Raw genomic sequence first — 12,673 nt, 5'->3', positions numbered from 1 at the left:
TTATGATATTATAAATTATGGACTCTACTCTTATGATCAAGTCAATTATGTGTGTCAGTTTCCTTCCATCGAGTCCTGGGGGTACTTGTACCCGAAAACTATAGCTGTGTGCCTAGATCCATGTCATGTTTCACGATATCTAAACTCAAGCTATGATTCCATAGACTTCAGTCAGTCATGTGACTCAGGAAAACCTCATGATCTTAGTCAGTTGTCAGATATCAGTAACATTCTGCCGGTCTATGGAATTCAGTAAGATCAAGTTATGCACAATCAGTTATTCATGTCCAGTCCCTCCATATGGGAGTAGAGGTTAGCATCGAGTCAACCCAAGGATGGGAACTCACCCGCCAGTTCAGGGTGTGATTCTTAGTAGAAATCCTTGTGTTCTAGAACTACATAGCCAGCGTATGTTGAGACATCTTAACCCGTCAGCTCAGGGTTGATGAGGTGGCTTAACCCGTCAGTATAGGGTTCCCACCGTTCTTATTGAGTACCCGCCAGATAAGGGTCACTCACAGCTATTCTTACCAGTGGCGCGGTATTGATACCCCTACAGTTAGGGCAGAGATTGGACCCCAGCTTAGCCATAACAGCATACATGGGGCATGTCGGTTAAACACTACTTTCCCACAGTTTCAATATCAGTCTCAGTAAAAAAACTCAGATAGTTCTTCAGATTTTAGTATATACAGGACTGTCAGATACAGTCATCTATGTTATCAGTTTCAGTATCAGTCAGGATAGTTATCATTAAACTATGTATTAGCTTACAAGTCATGCTATCACGTATTTACTGTCCCAGTTTCTATATATGTGTGTTTGCACTCCCACGTTCATATTAGTCAGTCAGTGTTGTTCATGCATGAAACCCTTTATGTTCAGCCTACCTTCCTCGTATACTCAGTATTCCAGTTGTACTAACGTATTTGCTCTATGGTGCTTTCTTTTTATATTACACCATAGGTTTTGAGACACGAGCTCCAGCCCAGCAGTAGCGGTAGCATTCTAGTCGCAGAGACACAGTGTGTCCTCATTAATTCGAGGACAATATGATTGGATTCATTTATTTATTTCTTCAGTTCAGTTTTACAAAGTTAGTTGGTGACATGTTCTTTCAACTCCTTATTCAAACAGTTTTAAGGCTTTCAGATCTACTTTTAAATTTATGTTTAGATTCACGTTCAGATTGAGTTGTTTTGGGTATTTTCACCCATATGATTGTATTCAGTTGAATCTTATGGCCTTACAATTCTATGTATTCCGTATTATTAAATTATGATTTGCAGTATACAGGTACAGATATCATTCATGGGTTAGCTTGTGGTCCCTCGGGGTCATGAGCACCGTGTAGCATTTCGGTTCAGTAAATCGGGTTGTTACAAACTTGGTATCAGATCCTACGGTTCAATAGAGTCCTAGGAAGTCTGAAAGCCACATCTAGTCGAGTATTGTACATGGGTATGTTGCGCGCCATATTTATGTGTGGGAGGCTATAAGATGTTTTAGGAACAGTCCCATTTCTTCATTATTCATGTCATGCTAGTAAGCATAATCACAAGTTAAACTCTCAGTCTAATCCATTCTTCTCTTATTCCCGATGAAGGCCCCAAAGAGAAAAAACCAGCCAGCTCCTCAGCCTGAAGATCCTTTGGGCGAACATATTTCCCATGCGGAGTTTAGAGCCATTTTTACCACACTTTCTCAGTCCATGGCTACACAGAATGAATAGCCACCAGTTATTCCGGCCAATCTAGTGGCTACTCCCAAAGCAGCTAGGGTTCGGGACTTCACCCGGATGAACTCTCCATCTTTCCATGGGTCTAAGTCTGATGAGGACTCTCATGAGTTCATTGACCAAGTCCAAAAGATCATTGACATCGTGGGTACTACTTCTATTGAGAGAGCTAAGTTAGCCTCCTACCAGTTACAGGATATTGCTCATGATTGGTACAAACAGTGGAAGCATAAGAGGTTAGATGATACAGGCCCTATCGAGTGGAAGGAATTTGTCACAGTCTTCTTAAATAAATTCTTTCCCTAAGAGCTGAGGGAAGCCAAAGTTCTTAAGTTCATCAACCTCAGGCAGGGGAATATGGCGGTTAGGGAGTATTCTTTCATATTTACTCATCTAGCCAGGTATGCTCCTCATATGGTTGCAGACAATAGAGCTAAGATGAGCAAGTTCGTGTCAGGGGTCAACGATAGTGTGGTAAATGAGTGTAGGTCTGCGATGCTGATTGGTGATATGATCTTAGCAAGACTCATGACCCATGCCCAGCAAGTAGAAGAGCAGAAGTTTAAGACTAGGGAGAGCCAGAACAAGAGAGCAAGGTTAGGTAATTTCAACTTTTCTCACCCCAAGTCAGAGGGAGAAAATCGTTCATAGTTTTGCTCTAAGTCCGCCATTCCAGCTCCTTTCTCTGCTAGCACTCTAGTTCTGAAGTTCAGAGACGGCAATAGAAACAAAGCGCCAGGATTTAAATCTCAGGGCAGTTTTAGTAGTGCCCGAACGAATCTCCTTTGTCAGACTTATGGTAAGAACCACAAGGACATTTGCAGTGCCAGTAGTGATGTTTGTTTGGGTTGTGGTAAGCCAGGACACAGGATTAGGGAGTGTCTGAAGTCAAGTCTTCAGGGTCAGCAAAATCATTCTACAGCTCAGTCCAGTCACCTAAACCAGCAGGGTACCATTTCCAGTGCTACCAGTGGGCAACGGCCAAACAAACTCTATGCTCTTCAGTCCCTGTAGGATCAGGAAAATTCTCTTGATTTCGTTACTGGTACGTTACGGATTTTCCATATTCATGTTTATGCTTTGTAGACCCAGGTGCATCTTTGTCTTTTGTTATTCCATACATAGCAAGTGATTTTGGAATCAGTCCCAAAGTCCTAGCAGAGCCCTTCTCAGGCTCTACCCCAGTGGGTAAAACCATCATAGCTCGGTGGGTATACAGGAACTTTCCGGTTATGATATCTCAGAAATTCAAGTCAGCAGATTTAGTAGAGTTAGAGAGGACTGATTTTGATGTCATTCTCGGCATAGATTGGCTTCATTCCTGCTATGCCACAGTCGACTGCAGAAATAGGATAGTTCAGTTTTAGTTCCCGAATGAGCCTATCCTAGAGTGGAAGGGTAGCATTTCAGAATTTAGGGGTCAACTTATTTCCTACCTTCGGGCAACGAAAATAATTTATAAGGGGTGTGTGTATCATTTTGTGCATGTTAAAGATTCTAGTTCTGAATCTCCAAGCCTCAAAACAGTCCCTTTTGTTAATGAATACTCAGATGTCTTTCCCAAAGATCTTCCAGGCATTCCTCCCAAAAGGGAAATAGACTTCGGCATAGACATTCTTCTGGATACTCAACCTATTTCTATTTCGTCATACAGAATGGCACCAGTAGAACTCAAGTAACTAAAAGATTAGTTGAAGGATCTCTTAGATAAGGGATACATTAGACCCAGCGTTTCCCCATGGGGTACGCCAGTATTATTCGTGCACAATAAAGACGGTTCTCTCAGGATGTGTATTGATTACCGTCAACTCAACAAGGTCATGGTCAAGAATAGATATCCTCTTCCTATGATTGATGATCTATTCGACCAACTTTAGGGTTCCAGTTACTTCTCCAAGAGAGACCTCAGATCAGGCTATCATCAGCTCAGAGTTAGAGAATATGATATTTCGAAGATAGCATTTTGTACTCGGTATAGTCATTTAGAATTTTTAGTCATGTCATTTGGTCTTACCAATGCCCTGCAGCTTTTATGGATTTGATAAACCGTGTGTTCAAGCAGTACTTGGACATGTTTTTCATAGTCTTTATAAATGATATTTTGGTCGCATAGAGCGTGATCATACAGACCATCTCAGGATTGTTCTTCAAACTCTCAGCGATCACCAATTATTCGCTAAGTTCAGTAAGTGGGAATTTTGGCTAAGATCAGTGGCATTCCTTGGCCATATTATTTCTGATGATGGAATTAGAGTAGATCCTTAGAAAACCGAGGTAGTAACAAACTGGCCCAGACCCGTATCTCCATCAGATATTAGGATTTTCTTGGGTTTTGCTGGCTATTACAGATGGTTTGTCGAGGGATTTTCTTCTATTGTATCTCCCATTTCCAGATTGAATCAGAAGAAGATTAAGTTTTGGTGGTCAGATTCATACGAGAAGAGCTTTCAAGAGTTGAAGACTCGACTCACCTCAGCTCCAGTTCTAGCTATTCCAAATGGTTCATATGGTTTTGTAGTCTATTGTGATGCATCCATAGTGGGTTTAGGTTGTGTCCTCATGCAGCATGGTAAGGTCATAGCCTACGCCTCCAGACAGTTAAAGCCACATAAGAAGAATTATCCTACTCATGATCTTGAGTTAGCAGCGGTAGTTTATGCTTTGAAGATTTGGAGGCATTATCTCTATGGAGTTCATGTAGATGTCTTCACAGACCATACAAGCCTCTAGTATGTCTTTTCCCAAAAAGATCTTAATCTTCGCCAGAGAAAGTGGTTAGAGCTCTCAAAGGATTACGACATGAGTGTTCTTTATCATTCGGGCAAGGCCAATGTTGTGGCCGGTGCTCTCAGTCAAATATCCATGGGTAGTATTTCTCACATTGAGGATAGCAAGAAAAAGATAGCTTAGGAGATCCATCAGCTTTCCAGACTAGGCGTTCTCTTAGTTGATTCTTCAGAGGGCGGTGTATGTGTTCATAGTAGTTCAGAGTCATCTCTATTTTCTGAGGTGAAAGAGAAACAAGACAGGGATCCTAGCCTTGTCAAGCTCAAAGAGTCAGTTCAGAATCAGGAAGGTGAGGTTTTCTCCCAAGGGAGAGATAGTGTTCTTCATTGTCATGGTTGTCTATGTGTTCTAGGTGTAGATGAATTGAGGTAGCGAATTCTTGCAGAAGTGCATGGTGCACGATACTCTATTAATCCATGGGCTATTAAGATATACCGCAACATGCGGGAGATCTATTGGTGGAGTGGGATAAAGAGAGATATTGCAGAGTTTGTGGCTAAGTGCTCTACATATCAGCAGGTTAAGATAGATCATCAGAAACCTAGTGGTTCCATGCAGGAGTTTACCATTCCTACTTGGAAGTGGGAAGAATTTAACATGGACTTCGTGACGGGTTTGCCTAGAACTCGTCATCAGCATGATTCAGTTTGGGTCATTATAGATAGAATGACCAAGTCAGCTCATTTCCTTTCTATTCGTACTTCTTATTCCGCCGAAGATTATGCCAAACTCTATATTAGGGAGTTAGACAGATTACATGGTGTTCCACTATCTATCATCTCAGACAGAGGTACTCAGTTCACTTCTCACTTTTGGAAAGCATTCCAAAAGGGTTTTGGTACCCAAGTCCATCCCAGCACAGCATTTTATCCTCAGACAGATAGTCAAGTAGAGAGGACCATTCAGACTTTTGAAGATATGCTAAGGGCGTGTGCAATTAACTTTAAGGGAAGTTGGGATGACCACTTACCTTTGATTGAGTTTGCATACAACAATAGCTATCATTCTAGTATTCAGATGACTCCATTCAAAGCTCCCTATGGTAGGATATGTAGATCCCCGATTGGTTGGTTCAAAGTTAGTGAGGCCTCAGTCATAGGTCTTGACTTAGTATTCGACGCCTTTGAGAAAGTTCAGTTGATCAGAGAGAGACTGTGGGCTGCTCAGAGCCGATAAAAGTCCTATGCAGATATTCATAGAAAGGATCTCGAGTTTGAGGTCAATGACTATGTCTATCTTAAGATCTCTCCGATGAAAGGAGTGAAGAGGTTCGACAAGAAAGAAAAAATCAGTCCCTGGTATGTCGGTCCCTTCAGAATTCTTTGTCTCTTTGTTAAGGTAGCTTATGAGCTTGAGTTGCCTTTAGATCTAGCCTCAGTCCATCCAGTCTTCCATGTCTCTTTGCTAAAGAAGAGCATAGGTGACCCAACAGTTGTTATCCCTATTCAGAGCATCGACATTCAGAACAGCCTCTCTTATGAAGAGATTCCAATTGAAATCTTAGATTATCAGACTCGTAAATTGAGGAACAAAGAAGTCCCTCTAGTAAAGGTTCTTTGGCAAAATCAGTCTCATGAGGGAGATACTTAGGAAGCAAAAGCAGATATGCGTACCAAGTATCCTCACCTCTTCCCTGCCAATTCAGATCAAGCTTAAGGCAACAGTTCTTCTTAAGTTTATTAAGTTTCATGTTCATGTTTCCAGTATAAACTTGGTACCTATTAACCATTTCATACTCAGTCATGTATTTATATGCCAGTTGTCCATGCATCAGATATGCACGAGTTCAGTATGTTTAGCATGTCAGTCATGGGATCAAGTTTCAGTTTTTCATGTTCAGTTCAGGTTCTATTGTCCTGTATACTTTCTCAGTAAATTCTCATTCGAGGATGAATGTTCCCAAGGGGGAGATATTGTAATACCCCGCATATTTCTAAGCTAGGAAGTGAATAAGTATTCCTACGTATGAAATCCCCTATCCTGTGATTCATACTTGAGTACATGACTTACAATGAATATCCTAGTGATAGGATAGCTTATGATGCATTAAGCATGTTTAGTCACTTAAGGTAATACAAGCTAAGAGTTTTTGAATCCATCAAGTTTTAGTGTTCGATTTTGCAAGGGTCATATTTGAATGAGTATAACTCGATGTTAATATGGTATTTTGGCTGATTTAGACCCACCAAATTGTAGAGAATCGAATTAGCTTTACAACGATACCAATTTTGCCTTAATCCATTACCCGAGTAAAAAGTTATGCCTATTTTCCTGAGAGACAGTAAGCATAGGCGATTGGTTAGGCTCCACCTAACCCAAGCATAGGCGATTGGTTAGGCACCGCCCAACCCAAGCATAGACGATCACTTGGGCGCCACCTAAGTCTATTCCAAGTGTCAAAAACACTCCGTTTTTGAGTTATTTTAAAGGTAATTAAGTCTTTAAATACTCCTTACACGTCCCTAAACTTAACCCTACAAAATATATAGCTTCTAAACATATTACAACCTTATTTTGATCTCAAATATCTTCATCCAAGAGCACTAAAGGAGAAAAACAACTAGGGTTGCATAATTAAGCTTGAAGATCCGATTTCAAGGAAATTCCTCCGTCAATCATCAAGAATCTTCCTTCTAAGGTATGCGTAGTGTTCATCTATGGATTCAATTCGTTCATAGAGTTCAAGAATCAATCTTTAAAATACAAAAGCTTGGTTGATTGTGGTGATATGATCATACCCATGTTGATGCTTCATTGTTTTTCCTCTTTTTTATTATAAAGTATGATTTCTATATTGTTGGGTGTTGATGATCATGTTGTTGATATTGGGTGATTCCCAAGATGGAATCTTTATATGTTTTTTTGTTAATTCATGATATCATATGAGTTGGAAACATATAAATTTGGTTGTTCATGAGGTAAAATTTGGTGATTTCACCTATGCTTAAGATGTGCATGTAAGGTGTTTGATAAAATGCCTAAGGAACTAGAAATCATGTAATATAGATAAATTATGACTAATGAAGGATTCATGATATGCCCTTATGTTCCAATGACTTCTATGTTGTCAATGTGCCTTGTAAATATTGTTGGAATACTCATGGACTATTCTAATGAGATTATGCTATGTTTACTTGCAAATCCTACTTACGAACAAGATGTATGATAACTATGCAATCCACATGAACTTCCATTATATTAGTATACGTTTCCAATATGATTATGCAATGAACATGATATTAAGATTGTGTAAGTACTTCCATGTGATATGAAATCCTTTCCATGCAATACATTGTTGATAACCATGCTTAGTATGAGATCCCTACTTATGATATTATAAATTATGGACTCTACTCTTATGATCAAGTCAGTCATGTGTGTCAGTTTCCTTCCATCGAGTCCTAGGGGTACTTGTACCCGAAAACTATAGCTGTGTGCCTACTAGATCCATGTCATGTTTTACAATATCCAAACTCAAGCTATGATTCCATAGACTTCAGTCAGTCATGTGACTCAGGAAAACCTCATGATCTTAGTCAGTTGTCAGATATCAGTAATATTCCACCAGTCAATGGAATTCAGTAAGATCAAGTCATGCATAGTCAGCTATTCATGTCCAGTCCCTCCAGATGGGAGTAGAGGTTAGCACCGAGTGAACCCAAGGATAGGAACTCACCCACTAGTTCAGGGTATGATTCTTAGTAGCAATCCTTGTGTTCCAGAACTACGTAGCCAGCGTAGGTTGAGGTATCTGAACCTGTCAGCTCAGGGTTGATGAGGTGGCTTAACCCGTCAGTTTAGGGTTCCCACCGTTCTTATTGAGTACCCGCCAGATAAGGGTCACTTACAGCTATCCTTACCAGTGGTGCGGTATTAACACCCCTTCAGTCGGGGTAGAGATTGGACCCCAGCTTAGCCATAACAGCATACATGGGTCATGTCGATTAAACACTACTTTCCCATAGTTTCAGTATCAGTCTCAATAAAAGAACTCAGATAGTTCTTCAGAATTCAGTATATACAGGACTATCAGATACAGTCATATATGTTATCAGTTTCAGTATTAGTCAGGACAGTTATCAGTAAACTATGGATTAGCTTACAAGTCATGCTATCACGTATTCATGGTCCCAGTTTCTATATATGTGTGTTTGCACTCCCACGTTCATATTAGTCAGTCAGTGTTGTTCATGCATGAAACCCTTTATGTTCAGCCTACCTTCCTCGTATACTCAGTATTCCAGTTGTACTGACGTATTTGCGCTATGGTGCTTTCTTTTCATGTTACACCATATGTTTCGAGACATAAGCTCCAGCCCAGCAGTAGAGGTAGCATTCCATCACAAAGACACAGTGAGTCCTCATTGATTCGAGGACAATATGATTGGATTTATTTATTTATTTCTTCAGTTTAGTTTTATGGAGTTAGTTGGATATATGTTCCTTCAACTCCTTATTCAGACAGTTTAGAGGCTTTCTGATCTACTTTTAGATTTATGTTCAGATTCACGTTCAGATTGAGTTGTTTTGGTTATTTTCACCCACATGATTGTATTCAGTTGAACCTTATGGCCTTACAGTTCTATGTATTCCGCATTATTATATTATGATTTGCAGTATACAAGTATAGATATCAGTCATGGGTTAGCTTATGGTCCCTCAGGGTCATGAGCATCGTGTAGCATTCTGGTTCAGCAAATCGGGGTGTTACACAAATAGGCATGCCACAATAATTTATCCACACCTCATCCATCTTATCTTTGTTTTCATACATAAACTTACATTTGAGAAGTTCATATACCATTTTCATTTGGAAACGAGCATTGTTGTTCTCTGACAAATCAAGATATTTCTCAGAGTAGTTGTCCCAGAAATAAGCATTCATTTTTTGTTCTTGAAGTATTTTTCTGAAGGGTCGTCTATCGCGGCAGATGAATGATCAGTTGGAAAAATCAAGTCTTTGACATTTCCTGTAAGAAGAGTTGATGGGATTTTATCCAATAGGAGGTTCATCTGTTGCATCATATCATTAATATGATGGTTCTTCCATTGCACCTGATGGTTAATTAGTTGCATAAAATTTTTTATTCGATGCTTAATTTGTTGCTATATATGGTAAAGTTGTTGCATCAGATAGTTAATCTGTTGTAGCAGATTATTAATCTATTGCATCAAAATTGTAATCTGATTGTTCCTCTGGTGCATCAGATGGTTGATCTATTGCATCATATAATAAATCTGTTACATTAGATGGTTAATATATTACACCAGATGGGTAATCTGTCAGAGAAAACAAAAAATAGTAGCATGAGTTTGTTCAACAAAAAATAGCAATTTCACCATTTTTACCAAGAACAAGAACAGAACAAATCAAATCAAATTGTCGTTTTGTTTTTATAAACACAAATAATGAAAAGGTTATTTCAGACCGCATTTCAAATTAGTGCAACAACTATTGAAATTGTTAACCAATACTATAAGAGAAGCTGTCTCAAGTTCCTCATTTTTTTTAAAACTAAAAAGGCCATAATTTCTTACCTGTGAAAAAAGAAAAGGAACGATGAAGAATTCAAAGATGTTGTGGCCGGAGAGCAAGGTTGTCATGTCGATTGAAGGTTGAAGTCGAAAAGGAACTCAAAGCCCAACTATTTGTATTCGGATGTTGAAGTCGTCGAGGATTGAAATAATAAATTTGCAGAACAGTTGATTGGGAGAGAGTTGAGAGCAGCTATCGAGAGAGGGATGAGAGACAGGTTGATTAAATTGAAGAGGAAAAATCGAAGCCCAACTATATCTCGCCGGAGGTAGAAGTCGTCGGGGGTTGAAGGGAGAATAGAGGGAACTCGAAGCCCAACTATTTGTCGCCGAAGGTAGAAGTCGTCGGGGGTTGAAGGGAGAAATTTTGTAGAACTGTTGGTTGGAAGGGAGTTGAGAGAAGCAGTCGAGAGAGAGGAGAGAGTGGTTGATTTGGATTGAAGAGGGGTGTGGGTTGGGTTGATTTGTATTTTTAAAAATACTAGAAAGTTTGTAAAATATTAATCAAGTCCACAATTAACTTAATCAAGTTTCCTAACGATGTTTTACCCTATCTGTTGGTCAATGTCACCAATCCTTCATTCAAGACTTAAAAGACACCTTTCCTTCAATTTTCTCAAGTTACTGCTCTAAGGTTTCGTCTTATAACTGATTCCTTTGATGCATGTAGTTTAAAATGATTACAATAACTTTCCTTCTTAAATGTTATTAATATTATATTGTGACCTAAAAATATATTCTTTGACATTTATTTTAAAAATGTACTCTTTGACGTTTATTTTATTTGTCACGCTTTCCTTTTAAGCAAAAAGATAATTTAATTTAATTATTCTTATAGATTTTTTGAGCTCGATTTAGTATACTGCTATCTTTTTCTTCGAAGAAATCCCTCTACACTTTTATCGATAAAGATAAATTAAAGGTTTAAATTTGCTAAGATAAACATAAAGGTCAATAAACAAGAATCTCGAAAAATAATTAAGAAACTTATGCTAATTTATGTATCAAAATGGGATATCCTCATCAGAATTATATGTCAAAGAATCATAAATTGAGTTGAATACTATGAAGAATTAAAATTTCTTAATTTTTAAGTAATAAACACAGACCTTCTGATTTGATTTTTTCTTTTCTAAAGTACCTCAATGAACGAGGACATACACAAACTTAGTTAAAAACCTTAAAAGCTAAACTTTCAGAGTTTGGATGTTTTTAATTTCCATCCATTTATATTCATTTCAAGTTACTGCCTAAGAAAATAGAGAATAAAAAGGGGGGTAAAGACCTTTGTGGAGTAAGTATGTGATGGGCACACTTGTCCTTTAGTTTTTTGTCTGATATGCGGTATTTGTATTGAAGTTCGATTATATTCAAATCGTGTGTTGCAGGATTTTTTCTAGAGGTAGAATTTCCAACAAGATTTTTATTCATATCCAAGACACATTTGTCCATTTCATGTTATTACATCATTATGTTACACTAAATATTGAAAAGAAAAAAGAAGAAGAAAAAGACGTACATAATATTTAAATAGAATTTGAGAATTTAGATTTATACTACAGAAAAAAGAAAGATAACAAAGTTAATTGGGGCTTTGAGCTAAAAGTGACAAAAAAAGGTTGAAAATATGGTGTAGGTGACTCAAGTCTTAATAATTGAGTGTAGGTGATAATTACTTTATTATGGATTAAGAAAGGTTGGAAAGTTTGAAAATAAGCCACAAGTTTTTGAATTTACACTTTGATCCAAATGTTAGTTAATATAATAGGAAATGGAGGGGAAAAGGGTTCGTTTCTCTCCTTCTCATTCATTGTTGTTTTCTCCCTCTTCATTATTTTTGTTGTTCTTTGTTGCTGCTGCTTTATTCATTATCTTCTGCTTCATTATCATCATCTTCTACTTCATTATCATCTCCATCTTCTTCTTATCGATTATTGTTGTTGTTTTACAATTGCTAATGTTACTTAATCAAATTTTTAGGTGAAATTTTATTTCGTACATCACTTTTCACTTCTGCATTACTTCGTAGGTGACTTTGGTAAGTAAAATTTTAATTTTTAGTCGAATTTGTCATCTGGATACACAACTACTATTGTTTTTTCAACTATGGATAGAACCCGATCATGAATCCAATATAAGAGCCCATAATTTAAATAGATCACTCATTTGTTGCATCAGATGAGTAATCTGTTCCAACGAAAGACTCATATGTTGTATTCATGTTTATGGTTCTATAGTGATTGTAACATGAATAATCGAACAGATGGGTAATCTGTTGCATTAGACTTACTATCTGTTGCAACAGACTACTTATCTGTTGCAATATACTACTTATCTGTTGCAATAGATGAATAATCTATTTGGAACAAAGGCGCGACTGTTCACCTTCATTTACTAATTACATTCAAACTGGTGGCTTTTTTATTACTGTGAAAAGTTAATGACTTAATTAAATCAAAGCTGCTGACCAACTTTTTTATTATTGTGATAAGTCGTGACTTTTCAGATTATTATTATTAATTAGTTCTTAAATTTAAATAACCTTTTTCTCAATTAAACCATTTGTGTAATAGATAATCTATCTGTTGTAACAGATAATCTATCTGTTGTAAC

Source organism: Capsicum annuum, chromosome 1 (assembly GCF_002878395.1).
Source record: "Capsicum annuum cultivar UCD-10X-F1 chromosome 1, UCD10Xv1.1, whole genome shotgun sequence".
Lineage (NCBI taxonomy): Eukaryota > Viridiplantae > Streptophyta > Magnoliopsida > Solanales > Solanaceae > Capsicum > Capsicum annuum.
The sequence above is the reverse complement of the archived record's forward strand: the minus strand, read 5'-3'. Positions refer to the sequence as shown.